Source organism: Cricetulus griseus, chromosome 6 (assembly GCF_003668045.3).
Source record: "Cricetulus griseus strain 17A/GY chromosome 6, alternate assembly CriGri-PICRH-1.0, whole genome shotgun sequence".
NCBI lineage: Eukaryota > Metazoa > Chordata > Mammalia > Rodentia > Cricetidae > Cricetulus > Cricetulus griseus.
In genome coordinates, this window is record NC_048599.1 from 20,565,606 (window position 1) to 20,581,888 (window position 16,283).

General features: G+C 48.2%; 1 pseudogene; it reads left to right on the forward strand.

Moving 5' to 3' along the window:
• The first annotated feature begins 456 nt into the window (after positions 1-456).
• Positions 457-1,268, forward strand: LOC100762289 (annotated as a pseudogene).
• Positions 1,269-16,283: the final 15,015 nt, after the last annotated feature.

The following is a 16,283-nucleotide window of genomic DNA, read 5'->3' on the forward strand; positions in this document are numbered from 1 at the left end:
GCATGGCCCTGCCAAGGTCAGCTGAGCCTCCAGCCACCCCTAGACACAGAGGGAAAGAAACACGATGCTTCTAGTGATTGACCATGGCTTTGGAGTGATTTGCTGTGTATTATATTTTAACTGTAATCAAAATAAACTTTCTCCAAGCCTCCAAGCTGGGTGGCCGGGAGCTGACTTACTATCTCAGAAGACTGCTTGTGGACCTACCTCCCACGTGGCTTCAACAGCAGCTCTGTCTGTTTGGATCTAGCCGAATACTGTTGCTAGCCAGACAGAAAAGCTCTGAGCCTTAGAAGTCTTTAGTTTCCAGTTGACTTTAACTTTCTGAGCAGTTGTACAGACTGAGGAGCTCGGTGCCCGGCTCCTTGGCCACTGTGGCTTTGAGAGAGAGTCAGGTGAGGTCAGGAATGGACTCTTAAAAGTGACAGAAAAGGTCTGAAAAGAGCTGGAGGAGGTGACGGCCTCGGGAAGATGGCTCCTCCTACCAAGCGCAAGGACCGCTCTGATGAGAAGTCCAAGGATCGCTCTAAAGAGTCAAGTGAGAAGGAGCACAGCAGGGAATCGGAAGAGACGCAGTGCCTCAAGTGGGAGCAGCAGCACCAGGTCTCGATCCAGCTCAACCTCTAGCTCGGGCTCCAGTACTAACACAGGCTCAAGCAGTGGCTCTAGTTCCTCCTCTGCATCCAGCCGTTCAGGAAGCTCCAGGACATCCCAAAGTTCCAGTTCTATCAGCTCTTCCGGCTCTCCAAGACCTTCTCAGTGCAAGCATGACAACAGGCGGCGTTCCGCTCCAAATCCAAACCACCTAAAAGAGATGAAAAAGAGAGGAAGAGGCGGAGCCCTTCACCTAAACCCACCAAAGTGCACATTGGGAGGCTTACCAGGAATGTGACCAAGGATCATATCATGGAAATATTTTCTACTTATGGGAAAATTAAAATGATTGACATGTCTGTAGAAAGGATGCATCCTCATCTATCCAAAGGCTACGCATATGTGGAGTTTGAGAATCCAGATGAGGCAGAGAAGGCACTGAAACACATTGGTGGAGGACAAAGAGATCACTGCTACTGCAGTGTGGGCACCCTGGCCTAGACCACCCCCACGGCGATTCAGTCCACCCAGGAGAATGCTTCCACTGCCTCCCATGTGGCGCAGGTCACCTCCACCAATGAGGAGGAGGTCTCAATCCCCAAGGCGCAGGTCTCCTGTGCATAGGAAGTCTCGATCTCCACAGGAGCCACTCCAACTCCAACTCCTCCCAATAAGCAGGGACATTGATTCATACTTCTGTAACTTATGTTCCCCCAACTCAGTTTTGTCCTTTCTCTAGCGAAATGTGGATCCGTAGGGAAGGGTCCCACACCAGGGTGGTCTTTGAAGACAGCAGTTGAGATATTTCCTGTTCAGGAGGATTCTGGCTGCAGAGGTACTGTTGATTCAGGACTATGCCCATAGAAGTACCCTGTAGTTTTCTGGCTAGAAAGTTCACCCCTTCCAGTTCTTGGAAGTCCAGCTGGTAGCTGAGATAGCTGGAATCAGCAAACCTCCATAGTGCATCACACCATTTCCATAGATGACGAGGACCCATCAGACAACCTGGTTATGCCCTAGCTGTTGCTGTGCCACATCTGCAGACAGCGGACCAAGCAGCTGTGCTGTTAGCTCCCACCTTGTATCTTTCCCTGTCCCCATGTCTCTGTTATTCTCTGAAATTGGTGAGCCAGTTAGTTCTACGGGTCCTCGTGGAACCTACCCCACCCCCACCCCTGTTATCATCTGCCATTCATGAGATGTTGCAGGTTAACCCTGGCAGTGTATACATTGTCTCTTTTTGCCTCTATTGTACAGTCAGTACTATAAACTTTGTTTTGAGTTTTATAACTTTGTAGCATTTTAGGTAAGGTTGTGTTTGTACTTTTATAGAGTGAATGGACTGTGTTGAATAAACCTAGGATTAGAATGCAAATGAAAAAAAAAAAAGTGACAGAAAAGTCAAATGCCTGATGGCTCCTAATAAGAGTAGAGGGCTCTGTAAACGGAGCTAGCCTTGAGTCTGCTGTGTGTGGCAAATGAATGGGGACTTGAAGCCTGGACCTCTATGGTTCGTACACATAAGAATCATTTCTTTGAAACTATTCATGAATTTCGGGGGGGTGGATTTTCCAATGTGAAGTCATTGTGCTGATGGCCTTGATTCTATAATTCTCAGAATAGTCTCATTTTGCAGGTGTGAACCAGCACCTCTGAAACTCACAAGTCAGGTGAGTCCATCAGAGAGAACTGCAGATGAAGTTCCTAGGGCTGTCTTCTTTGAAAACTTGTTGAAACATTATTCTAGATTGTTTGCAAAGTAATGATGATGACGATGACAGTGGTGATGAGGATGATAAGTTGTAGTAGCTGTTATTGTTGTTATTTACTATGCCATATTCACAATCCTTTGCAGACTTGCCCATGACATGGTGAGATTTTCCCCACTTTCTCTGAGTCTGAGTCTCCAGGTACACTTTGACCAACAAAATCTAGACGAAGTTAAGGTGTTCCACTTCTGAGCAAGCTTCAGCTCACTCTTCTGGAACCCCACCCAGCCTTCCTGTGAACAAACTGGGATAGCCTGTGGGAAGAGAGACAACAGAAAACACCAATGAGCTATCCCAGCTGGAAGAATCCCAGAAAAGCCAACCCACAGCCAGCCTTAGACACCCAGAGTCTGGCCAAGGCCAGAACCACCCAGCTGATGATAAGCTAAGGAGATGGTAATTGTTTTGAGCCAGAGCTTTTAGAATAGCTTTTATGTGGCAAAACTGATATTGTCTTTATTTAAAATTCATCAAGATCACCTCACGTTCATGGGTACTATCAAGAACTAAATAAGTGCTGGCAGGTACAGTCATAGAAAACAAGTTCCTCAAAAAATTAAAAATAGAATCATCATGTGATCCAGCCACTCTACTTCTAGGCATATGTCCAACAGAATGGAAAGCAGGGTCTACATTCCCCCACATTCACTACATCATTATTCCCAATAACCCAATACAGAAGCAATCTAAATGCCCATCAACAGACAAATGAATGGGCAAACCATGATGTATACACACACATGCCATGGAATTTTACACAGCCTATAAAGGAAACTCTGACACAGGCTACAAAATGGATGAGTGTGGTGGTTTGAAAGAAAGCGGCACTATTAGGAGGTGTGGCCCTTGTTGGAGTAGGTGTGATCTTGTTGGAGGAAGTGTGTCACTGTGGGAGTGGCCTTTGAGGTCTCTTGTCTCAAGCTTCACTCAGTGTGACAGTCAGTTGACTTCCTGTTGCCTGCAAGATGTAGGACTCTCAGCTCCAGCACCACATTTGCCTGCAGGCTGCCAGGCCCTCATCATGATGATAAAGGACTGAACCTCTAAAGCACAGTCTCAAATAATTTTTTTTATATATATAAGAGTTGTCATGGCCGTGGTGTCTCTTCACAGCAATAGTAAGCCCTAATGAAGACAATGAGCCTTCAGAACATTGTGCTAAGCAAGTCACTGCATTTTAACACCGTGTGATTCCTCTTAGGGGAGATGCTTACAGAGGTCAAGTCCACAGGGACAGGAAATAGAACGATGGTTGTTATAAGATGAAAGGTTCTGGATAAAGATGGTGTGAATACAGAATGGTGTGAATACAGAACAGTGAGAAGGGGCATCACTGAATCCCTTAAAAAGATACCCTCATACCCCAAGTATGGCCAATTGTCACTGCTGAGGGTAGGACAGGGTGAGGCCGATGAGAGCCCATCACTCCAGCTCCCACAGGTCCTGGACCAGCTCTGAGAGCAAGCTGATAGGGTTTCAGTAAGAAATACCCACACACACTCATGTGTTGGATACTTGGCTGTTCTTGTCTCTTAGGACCTAACTGAAAGGAGCATGTGACTCATGGTTTTTCTGTTTCATGTTTATCATGACTCTTTTCTGTTTCATGTTTATCATGAGGTAAGCAGCCTTTTCCATAGCACACCCCTGCAACCAAGCACATGGGGCCAATCAGCCTTGGACAGACCCTTCTGAAACTATGAGTCCAGAAAAACCTTTATTCCTCTAGGTTGCTTGTGTTGGGTATCATGTCACAGCAACAGACAAATGAACCGGTGACCAGTGCAGAGCACTCCCTTACATGTCAATCCCTGAACCTCTCATCAACCTAACCTTATCCTGGCTTGCCTACGGAATTCTCAGGTGAAAATTAGACTAGTGGAACCTGAATATCCACAAGTGAGCCTGGGATTTTGAGGCAATCCTCTTCCCAGTATTTGCTCTGGGCCAGCTGGAGACTGGCTTTTGAGGATGGTGTTGGCTGGAGGCTAACATGGTAGGTTTCAGAGTGTGAACATGTGCTTATGAAGCACTGTGATTCACACAGAGATAACCCCAGGTGCCTTCACATGGCTGGACAAGGGACAGGTGAGATGCACGGTGTCTTTGCCACCACACACTTCAACTGTGTTTAAAATTTGTCCCTGTTGGGTTAACACATGAAGATGCTACTCAGTAGAAAGGTCTGGTTACTCACCGGATAAAAAACAGGCACGTGAGAAGAGATTAGTGTCGGGGAATGTTTCAAACAGGAAATGGCACACCTGAACTCGCCCCTCAGCTCACTACTCTTTTCTCCACTCACGCCTTTCTTTTTTCCTCTCCACCCCTGAAGGAGCCCTGGCCTGGATCAGAGGGCTGCCCCCACTGCACTAACAGTTGAGTGGAAGGAACCAAATCCTAGCTGCCCCTCTGTTGAGTCTTCATCCTGTGGGTGATCCCTGGAGGGCTATACAACCCAGCATCCTGCAGCTAGTCTCCTCTGCTTCTCTCTGGGCTGCCTGGGAGTGGGGGAGATGAAGAAAGAGTAATTTGCTTCACCTCTGCTTCCTCTTCCTCCCACCTTGCTAAAATACCTGATCTCTCCATTCCCGGAGAGGTCCTGCTCCCACTACCCTGGTATATGCAGGAGGAAGAGCGATCTGGAGAAAGGATGCTCCTTTCTCATTCTGATAGGGCCCAACTCAGTCAGCATCAGAAGCTGTCTCTTCTCCTCTGCCATTAAAGGCAAGGAGGAAGGGCTGGACCCGTGGCTCAGAGGTCTAAGTTTGCCTTGCATGAACAAGACATTGGTTTTGACCCTCCTGTGCTTCAAAGAAGAGACACAAAAAGTCAGGAAGCTCATTAAACATTTTGCCATATACACATATTGTGAAAATCACATGCCTGATAAACAATGTACAATTTGTGTACATTACATCAAAACTAATTTTTAAAAGCCAAAAGAATTGTAGGGGTTTCTCATAATTTTATAACAATTTCATAAAGTCTCATAAATTCATGTTTGCTTTCTCAAGATTAGTATTCTCTAAACTTTCTTTCAAGCCATTGTTTTAAGATACAAGAATCTGTGCAGCAATATCATTCTCAATTGTGATAGGAGAAGATACCATTCCCAATTTCAACGCTACTGGTTTTAGAGTTTAGTTTCATTTCTGTAATTCAGTTCAACAACCTTGGAGACAAACATCCAGCGGTTCTGTGATGAGTGCTGGAGTTGCTGTTGTTTTATTTTTAAGAAATTAGCTTAGAGCTGGAGAGGTGGTTCCATAGATAAAGTGTTTGTTAAGACCTGAGTTCAGATCCTTAGAAAAGACAGGTGTGGCAGCCTCCTGTAATGCTAGCCCACAGAGGGCTGAAATGGGATCCCTGGGGCAAGCTGCATAGTTCAGCTAGCACCAGGCTCATCAAGAGACCCTGCAGGAGCAACCAAGGAAGATACCTGTTATCTGCTTCAGACTTATCTACACAGGCAAACATGCAGTCACATATGCATGCACACTACACCGAAAGAAAGAGAAAGACGGGGCTGGAGGGGAGAAAAGTAGGCAGGAAGGAGAAAAAATTATTTAAAACCAAAAATGACAGTGGCAAAATAGCCAGCCCCTCCATGAATGAAATCCACCTTCATGCTGTCCCAGGCTGCAGGCAAGAAGGTGAAATCAATTGGCAAGGGCAGGAAGGCCAGGCATCACTCCAACCAGTCTCAGCCCCTAACACTTGGATGGAATCTTATTGAATATTAAAACAAAAATAGATTATATCTCAGAAACATGAAAATGATTTGACACTGTGTATATAATTTAATTCAAATCACAGGCCCCCTAATCGACATTTAATTGACGCAATGATGGTTTCATGACGGTAAATAAACAAAATATATAAACAGAAACATCTTCCTTGATATTTAATGACTAGTTAGCAGCTATTGGGGTCAGAGATACCGCACTCTAATAAACAAATGCTTAATAATCAATTGGAAGTCATTTCCCTGGTTATTGCTTCATTAAATCAGGATCCGACGTCAGCTGCGGGACAATCCTTCCAACAGGAAAACAATGGTGAGAAATGGAATGGGCTGCAACAACGGCCCCAGAGTAGCCAGCCCGTTAAGTTAACTGGGAAGGTTTTCTCTCCAGCTCTAAAATCAAATGTGCCTAGCTAACTTGTGTGCCGAGCTTTGTTGCCTTTAAATACAGTCTCCTTTAAATACCCCTCCCCTCTTCTCTATGAGCTAATCAAAGTGAGAGACAGAAGCTGAGGGTGCCCAGCATAGTGGCCGGTGGCTAAGTACTTAGCAAGAAGGCAACAGTTCCTCTTGCCATCTGCCACAATTGTTCTAATCCAGCGCTCCTGGAATTCACTCTAGTGACCTCGCCTAATCAGTGCCACATTGAGCCATTCTCTCCTGGCCTGACTGGTGGTCCCATGATCTTCCAAACCATGTCCATGAAAACGGCACCACTGGCCATGCTAGTCAGTGGTCAGCGCCATGTCTGCCTAGAGCTCTGAGCTCTTGTTCCTTTTCAGGTGCCTGGAGGCTAAGGCAACTTTTTTCCTGTGTCACCTCTGGCCCTTGAGCTTCCAGGAGGAAAGATCTACAGGGGACCTCATGTGGACAATTGGGGTCCATCTACTCAAGCAGACCAAGTGATACATCAGCTGCCCGGGTACATTAAGGAGAGGGATGTGGAGGTTGGGGGAGAAGGAAGAAAAGGAGGTGGAGGCAGCGAGAGAGGAAGGGAAGAAGGAAAGGAAAACATAGGGAAGCTCTCTAATTCCTTCTCCCAAGTCCCTTTGGGGTGTGGGGTGTAGGGGTGGTGTGTGTAACACGCTGTGTGGTATGTGTATATACGCGTGATTGTATGTGTGTGATCCATCTGGTGTATTATGCATGTGACTGTATGTGTACAGTCTGTATGATGTGTGTGGTGCATATTCTGTAGCTAGATGTGTGTGGTCTGTGTATATGTGTAGTTGTATGTAGAGTCTGTCTGGAGTATATAGTCTGTGGTATTTGGATATGTGGTTTCACTTGTGTGTTCAGTGTGGTGAGTGTATTGTGTACATGTGGTTTATGTATATGTGGTGTGCACTTGTGGATGGTAATGAGGAGGGTGACGGTGACCAAACAAAGCAGAGAACTTTTGGTGCCAAAGGAGCATTTACAGGACAGAAATGCCACCAGGATAAGCAGAGGTGCCTTGGAGAAGCTGGCCATGTGCTTGATGGTCCCATTGCGCCATCGTGTGGCCAGTCTGTGTGATGACCAAAGGCACCCTCTCCACTAATACACAATTCTTGGCTCCTAGGGTCCTTGGTCTTTATTCAGGGAATAAAGTTGTGCTCGGGTGCCATCTACCTCAGAAGAGCACAGTTCACAGAAATTAAGGCAAAGTGAAATGAAAGAAAGAAGAGAGGGGCGGAACCTGCAGATTCTCCCAGAGTTCCCGGAACAAAGTACTTTAAGACGTCAGTCCCCAATGCAGAGAAAAAGACACTAAGATGGAAGGCTAGGTGGCCTCCTGTAGAGCGGAGTCATGGTGCCTTGGTGGTGAGGATGCAGGGGGCAAGGGAGTCAGAGTCCAGATGTGTGTAGGGGTGCACTTAGAGAATTGCCCTACCTCCTCAGTTCTACCCCTCCTCCTTGCTCCTGCCCCTCCTCCTCTGCTTCCCCCACCACCCCATCTTCCTTCTTTTCTTCTTTCTTCCTCCTCCTTCTTCCTCCTCCCCCATGTCTTTCCCTCTGCTTCTCCTCTTCCCTTCTTCTCCTCTTCTAACCACTCCCTCTCTGCCCCTCCTCTCCCTTCTTCACTCCTCTGTCCTCCCTTAACCAGACAGTCTAGGGGAGTTCCCATATGGCTACTGCCTCTCTGAAGACTTCTCTTCTGCACTGATCCCCATGAGTGAGTGCCCAAATTTGATCAACCCTGGTTTTTCAGGGGGAACTACCAGCACTTCTCTTGCCCCAAGGTCATATGAAGGTTTGAGAATGGCTGCTACGGGACACTCAGACTGCCTATGCCTGAGACCTGTGGACTCACTCTATACTCCGTGACTGTGAGCTTGGGAGAGTTGCTCAGCATCTCCACACAGCCCTTCCCAGATCACATCCCAGGGCTATATACTTCACAATTCTGTCCCCAAAACCGGTATCCCAAGCACCATCATCTCTGAGGGCCAGAAATGCTGGATGGTTACAAGTCATCTGACACAGCAAGGCACAGACATGGCCCCAGGTTTGTCCCTTCCCTATAGGACCAAGAGTCCACAGAGAACCAGCATCTCAGGCTGACTGTCTTTGTCCTCCACGGAACTCCCAGTGACTGTCATGTCACAGGGAATTGTGTAACTTTTCCTGGGGAGACATGAACAAAAACCTATTCATTCCCCATACAGTACTCTTGACAGACCATAGGAACGGTTCCAGCCTAGCTCAGTGAACCACTGGATTTAGACTGCTTGCAGGAGGAACATAATTGCCTCTCTGGCAGCAGCCTCATGGAAAAGCCCACCCCACATGAGTGGCAGCTTAGCATCCCTCGAGCTTCTTGCACAACTTGCCTACAGCCCCACAGCCCACCCTAGTCTCCTCTACCATCGAGCGCTTACCCCTGAGAGAAGCCCTGTGAACCTTGTGATTTCCTGAGCTTTCTAAGCCTTGGGAAATATCGCTCCTTGGAACCTTAGGAACTCCTCCCTGGAAGGGCTGAATTCAGAGGAAATAGCTACACCACACTAGAGCTTAATGAGTATCTGTTGATTGATAAAGCAGGTCAATGTGGAATCCCCAAATACGCCATGCCTGCAGGGCAAGGGCAGGGTGAGTGAGTCCCAAAGCTGCTCTCCCTCTGACCCTCCAAGCTTCCCTTAGAAGTTCGTTCCTGCCCTTTTACCTCTATACTAGCTGGTCCCCTACCAGGGTACCCTCTCCACCTTGGCCCTGGCAGATTTCATCTGCTCTTCCAGGGCCTTCTGCCCACTGTAGACATAGCCAGATTCCCAATGAGACCCCACTCAGATAGAGGAATTACCTGGCAGGGTTGTCACAGTCCATCCACCTGGCTCCTACTAGATGTACAGTTGTCAGAAGCCAGGGCCTTGTCTATACTCCTGCCACTGCCCCTAGCAGGGGAGACTGCAGAGCCCGCAAGTCCTTCGTGATAGTGAGAAGGGGATAAAAGGAAGGAGAGGGAGAGATGGAGAGAAGCAAAGGAGAAGTAGGGCTGTCAGTGGCGGAATGGGAGGGAGGGAAGCAAGGCCCTGCCTCTCAGTGACTTTAGGGGCCTTCGCCCTCCCTCCTCCACAGCATGGAGGCAGCCCTCCTGGCTACAGCAAGCCTGGCAGCATCATGCCTCCCACTGGCCTTCTCCCAGGACTTCCTTCCCATCAACTTTCTGCACTTACCTAACTCCTGACTCTTCTCTGTGTAGACACTTTCTTCCCAGAGCTTTTGCAGGCACAGCTCTGTCATCTCGGGAGTTAACACACCTGCCACTCAGTGCTGACTCACAGAAACAAAAAGAAACAAGATGGGGGTGAGGAAGGAGCATAAAAGATGCTGGGGGCAGAGCAGGGGAGTGGAGGGAGATGGTGATGTGATTTCAAGGGTCTCCACAGAAGACAGGAGAGGTAATGACCACTGCCCATCACCCACCCACACACCACCTGCAGCCACTCTCTGCACACTGAGTAAGATGGAATGCCTCCCATGGGCATGGGTACTGGCTGGGGCAAAGGTGCCCAGAAGAGGAGCCCTTGCCCCCTGTGACTAGCCAGAAGGTCAGAGCAGCCCTGCCTCTCTTCAGCTATCCAGAACCTGTCCTGAAACACTACCAAGAAAGCTACAAGTCAATCCTCAGTACCCCTCACCCCAGCACTCTGGCAAATGAAGCACCCCTCTGAACAGCATTCCCTTAGCCTGCTGGCTGCTTAGCTCATGATTTATATGGGGTATGATTCCGCTGAAAGAAAGTCGGTGTCCTGCAGTCCCAGAACCATTGAGGGAGAGCTGAATTGCAACCTGAGAGTCAGTCTCCCTTCAGCACCTGCAAAGCCTCTCCCAAGCTTGGCACAACTCAGAAGCCAGCAGTCAGTCAGTACCAAGTAAAGCATCCTCCCTTGGGGAGTGGCTGGATACCCCAGCCCCACTGAGCACAGGGCTCTGCATTGGGCTGTTGCTGTCACTGTGATAAACACCCTGACCAAAAGCAACTTGGGGAGAAAAGAGGTTGTCAGCTTACAGCTTAGGGTCCATCATGATGGGGAATCAGAATAGGAACTTGAGGCAGGAACCAAGGGGAAGTTCTGATTACTGACTTGTTTTCCATGGTTTGTTAGGTCTGTTTTCATATTCAATTCCAGACCACTAGCCCAAAGCTGATGCGGCTGCAGTGTACTAAGCCTTCCCTCTAATCCCAGCACTCAAGAAGCAGAGGCAGGTGGATCTCTGTGAGTTCAGGGCCAGCCTGGTCTATAGACTGAGTTCCAAAACAGCCAGGACTGTTTCACACAGAAACCCTGCCTCAAGAGAGAGAGGGGGGAAGGAAGGAAGGAAGGAAGGAAGGAAGGAAGGAAGGAAGGGAGGGAGGGAGGGAGGGAGGGAGGGAGAGAGAGAGAGAGAGAGAGAGAAAGAAAGAAAGAAAGAAAGAAAGAAAGAAAGAAAGAAAGAAAGAAAGAAAATGCTCCACAGACTGGCTCACAGGCCAATCTGATATAGGCCTTTCTTTTCTCAATTGAGCTTCCCTCCTCAGCTTGTGTCAAGTTGACAAAACAAAAACAAAAACAAAAAAAAAAAAGAAAAGGCTCTATCGCCAATCTTCCCCATCCTCTCTGTATAAAGAATGATTCAAGGAAGCCTGTGACCTGCCCAAGCTCACGCTGTGAGGAAGGGATGACTCAAGATAGAAACTCAAGCCTTGCCTTGCCCTAATTCTGAATGGTTCTCCCCCCTCTCCCCACCCCCTTGCTCTGAGAAAAAGGCATTCAGTGGGAATTGCCAAAGAGAAATCTCAGGAAAGGGGTTCAGCAGTAATTAGGAAGACTACGGCAGAAACAGCTGCAAAAGAAAACCAGCTAATTCCTCAGTAGGATCATCAAGGCAATAGCTCACTGGGATCTGCTTTGCCTGTAGGTGATCTCTGTCCTTGCAACCTGGCAGCCCCAAGATTCTCTGCCACTTTAGCCTGTTTGGAAACAAAGCGTGGGTTCATTTGCTGAGAGAATAGACCCTCAAAGATAAAAAAAGCCCTGAGCCTTGGGTGGGATCTGATCCTGGTGTCACGAGGGAAAGGGCAGCATTCAGTGGAACCCATCTTAGCCACCCTTTAGTGGCCCTCCCAAGAGTCAATGACCATAACCCTTCTCCCAAGACTTCAGCACCCACAGAGAAGCCTCTGAGTGTCAGCAAGTAGCAACAGCCCCCAGAGTGGCCACTCCTCCATCCATAGGGCACCGCATGGCTACCAGCTGTGGGTGAAGACAGCAGTAATCCCATTTAAGTTGAATTCCCATTGACCTTGTAACAGAAGTGGATTTCACCTCTGACCTATCTGTGGTGACTGCTTGAAACAGGGGATATAAAGGGCCCAAGGAGCTGCTTCTGGGACCTACCAGAAATTTCCCAGGGAAATTTCTACTAACCCCAAGTTCCTACCGAGTCTCTAGACTCATCTAGAGACCTGCAGCTGCCTGAAAAGAGGCTCCTCCAGGTGCCTTCTGAAGCTTTCTGAGCCTCCAATCACAGTAACAGTCATGTAGTTCCTTGAGCTCACAATTCTTTCCTGCCTCAGGGCCTTTGCACTCACCACTCCTTCAGAACCCAGAATCATCAGGGTCTGCATCTCTTGATGACATTCAGATCACCTACCCTGGAAAGGATGCCTCCTGAGGCCTTGTAAGGACAGCCTGTGTAACTACTATATGTGGCCACCCTGGACAAGGCAGACAAACAAATACTCCCAGACAAATCACTGTTGTGTTAACTGGAAACTGCCTAGCTTTTCCCAAGACAAATGCATAAATGACAATACACACAGGTGGTGATGTGTCCACCAAAGCAGGTTTCAGCAAAATGTGCTCTAGGGGCTTCAGAGTCTCTAGGAATGAGAAAGACAGGACAGCCACATCCATAGACAGAGTGGACTATGACCTGGGCACCTGGGCACCATGCCATGGAGGTGTTGGGCACCATGGACACCTGGGCACCATGCCATGGAGGTGTTGGCAAAACCACACATGCTCACAGTCCTTTGGGTCTCTGCAGAGGTAGATGGCTCAGACATCAAGAGGTGACCTCACCTGCCCTGGGCACAAGACAGGAACCTAGACCACCACCAAACCTTCTGCAGCCAGTCCCCTCTTTCCCTCCTAAGCCTGTGTCCCCAGCTCCACAAGACAAATGTCTGGATGCCATCAGCATATCCAAGTCCACTCTGCACACCTTTCCCCTATGGGCCCTTGAAGAGACAGGTGAGAAGTCACCAGAAGCTACCATGAATAAAGGGTGATGTCCCACAGGACCACAGAATATGAAATCCAACATTCTTTACTAAAACTCCCTCCTTCCTTGCCTGTTTCAGAACTCTGCCCTGTGCTGAAATAGGTGAGGTTACACAAAGGATAACTGACATGTAAGCCAAGAATCTGTGTACATCTTTACACATCATGGATCCTCCTTTGTCAACAGTTTCCAGCGCTGGGTGACTTTTTTTCAGCCTGTCTTCCTGACTCTCATCACTTCCACAATACGCTTTTCCTTCAGGCCATTCCTTACAAGGTCTCAGTCCTCCAACCATGGGTCTGTCTTTTCTCACCCACAGGTTTCCAGAACCCCTGCTTGCTCTTCCTGTGACCAGCATCACCAAGCAGAGGTACCTGCTTCCAAAACCAAACTTTGTCCCAGAGAACATTGTGACCTTGAAGTATGCCCCACCCTCCACACACAGATGGGAGCATGGGAGATCTGTACTCTGTCTCTTCCTTGCCCTGTCTGCATAGGAATAAAGTCCCCATTGTCTGGAGGTAATTTTGAATTCTTGCTTTGCCATCTGCTCATTGTACAACTTCAGACAGGTTTTACCATTCTCTCAGAGATCCAAATATAACGAATTCAATGATGCCAAACAGATACCCCCGTGCTCAAAGCCCCAGAACCCAGTTACTATGTAGAGGAAATAAGAGACTAGCCCTGTAACATGAGTGCTGAGGCAAAGGGAGGCTTTAGGTTACACTACCTAAAACTATACCCAACAAGAGGAAGAGCCAGGATTTGAACCCAGACCCTGAGAGCCTCACTATAAAACTATATATCTCATACTAGCCAAGGAAGTTCTGCACCTGGAGCCTTATAAGTGTGTCCACACTCACCTCCACACAGTCAGTAATAGGCTGAGCCCTGGGTGTTGTGGAAGTATAGAAAACATGCTCCTGCATTTATCAGATTTCTGCTTCAACAATGCTGTGCACCAACCACCCCCAATAGCTCAGCAGTATTCGGTCAACAGGGCTTCCTCTACGGTGGAATATAGGCTACTTTCATCTGTTGCCTATGGCTCACACTCTGGCACCAGAGACTACTTGGAGAATCCTGCTTCCTTAGCAAATGAAAGATGCACCAGAGAATTGGCAAAAAATACATTTCCCACAATCCATCCCAGCACCATGTCTAGTCACCAAGGCCTCTCCCCCCTCTTGGCCTCCTAAATTCCTCCTAAATGGGTTCAGTAAAGAGTCCTATGACCAGATGGCTCTATCCCCTAACCCCTGAACTGAAACCTGATCTCAGGTGGCCTGGGAAGACATTGCCATAGGCTCTGCTCTGTGAACACTCAGGAGACAGATGTGCAAAGAGCTTTCTCATTCCCAGAGCACTAGGGAAGTTTTCAAATATAACCAAGCTGTGCCAGAGACAGCAGCCCCAGACACACACCCTGGTCCTGGCTCCCAAAAGCCAGTGTGTCTCAGAAGGGGCCTCAGGACTGCAGGGAAGAAGCCGAGAGCCAAAGAGCCACACTCAGGAATACTTCAGGCTGAACAGGTCTGGATTTGGGTACACTTGGGGAGGGCAGGAGGAGGCCAGGAGCCACCCGTTTCTGTGCTCTTAATTTGAAACTCCAAAGGGAGAAAATAATAACAATAACCATCCCCGCTGCCGCAGCAACATTCCCCACCCTCAAAGGCGTCCAGAAAATGCTGACAGGGACGGCTGACAAGCCGTGCGCATTGTAATTCACACCATAACAGCATCTTTGGACTCATGGATTTCTCATTGAAAAATTATGTGATGTCTTTTTGGAAACCCAATACTGAGTTATTGATATCTCGAAGCATGGGCGCCACTTCCAGCTTATTAGCTTCAGACTTTCTGAAGCCTTTTTCCCCCTCCAATTTTCAACTTGTTTTTCTCCTTTTCTGTTTAAATTGGATCATGGTGCTTGAGTGAATGTCTGGGAGTGTGGAGCTGTAGAGGGGGGTTCCATATACCTGGGGGGGGTCTTAGGTGTGTGTCCTCTGCTGTGGGGGTGTAACTACCCAGCTGAGTGTGCCGTCATCTCCGTGTTTAATTGGGATAGAGGGAGGGAAGGCTCAACTCTGCCTCCCGTGTGCAGGTCTGCATGTGTTCATCTGCGCATACTGTTATGTCCCAACCGAATATGTGTTACAGTATCTGTGTGGTGACTCTGGCGTGTGTGGAGGTGAGTGGGAGGGGTACGGAAATGAATGGGGAGTTGTGTAGAGGTGAGTGGGGCGTGGGAGTGAGTGGGGGTGTGGAGGTGAGTAAGGAGTATGTACCTACACATACACCTGTATGTGTGCATCATGTGTATGCATGGCTATGAAAGCATGTGAGCGTGTGTAGATGTATCCATGTCAGAGGAGCCTTGTGGATGTTGTATGTATGACACATATTTACTTCTATGCATGGACCTCTGATTTGAGGTGTGTGCTCATATGTGTATCCAACTATCTCTGTATCTTCATGATGTGGGTCTTTACATATGTGTTCATAGCGGCAGAACGGTCATGGTGTTGAACCCAAGGAAGCACTATTAGTTTTGTATCCATTCTGGGGTGTGACCCTGAATGATTTGTGGGACCTCTCTGGCCTCTGCAGAGTGAGGATGGGTGCAGCCTTGCTGAATAGAAGTGCCAAACGGGTACAGTGGACTCAAGCACACAAACCTACAGCATGGGGCCCGCTGTGGGAGTTCCCTGGTATATGTGTCTGAGGTTGTGGTTCAGCCCTGAAAAAAAAACAAAAAAAAAAAAAAACTTTTGATTCTAGTTGGTGCCAGCTTGACCACAGGTGTGGTTTAAATTGTGCCTGGCACCTCCTTGCAAGGCCTCTGCTAAATTTCCTCTGTGGCACTAATGTCCTCTCTTCACTCTGAGCCACAGCGATAGGTGTTGGACCCCCACCCACCCCTCTGGTGGAGGGGCAGAGCTGACCAAGCAAAACCCAGGAGTATAAACCAAGAAAGACAAAAAGGAAATGCAGATGGCATCGCACACTCTTCACCTTTTAACCCAACTCTAGATCCCCAGCTGGGCATCAGGGGCAGAAATGGGCTCCACTGAGATCCTTGGACCTAGGAAGAGAAAGGGGTTGTTTGACCCCTCAAAGTCCCTTCTGCGACTTGGAGAAGGAGAGGCTCAGGTGAAATTCCTATTTCAGACGCCCATCAGTCATGGGAAGCTGGTGCCTAGTGTGCAGGAGAAAGGCCTGTTTTCTAGGTGGCATCAAAATGCCAAATCTGAATCTCTAAGGGTGAGGGCCATGCAGGGACAGACACCTAAAGAATGGCATTCCCTCTAGGAAGGAAGAATAATAACTAGAGTGAGACCTGGGTTCGGGTCAATGCAGGCCTGCAGGGATGGAGTGAGAGGGCAGTCGAGGTGGGGGCAGAGGGCTACAGCCTG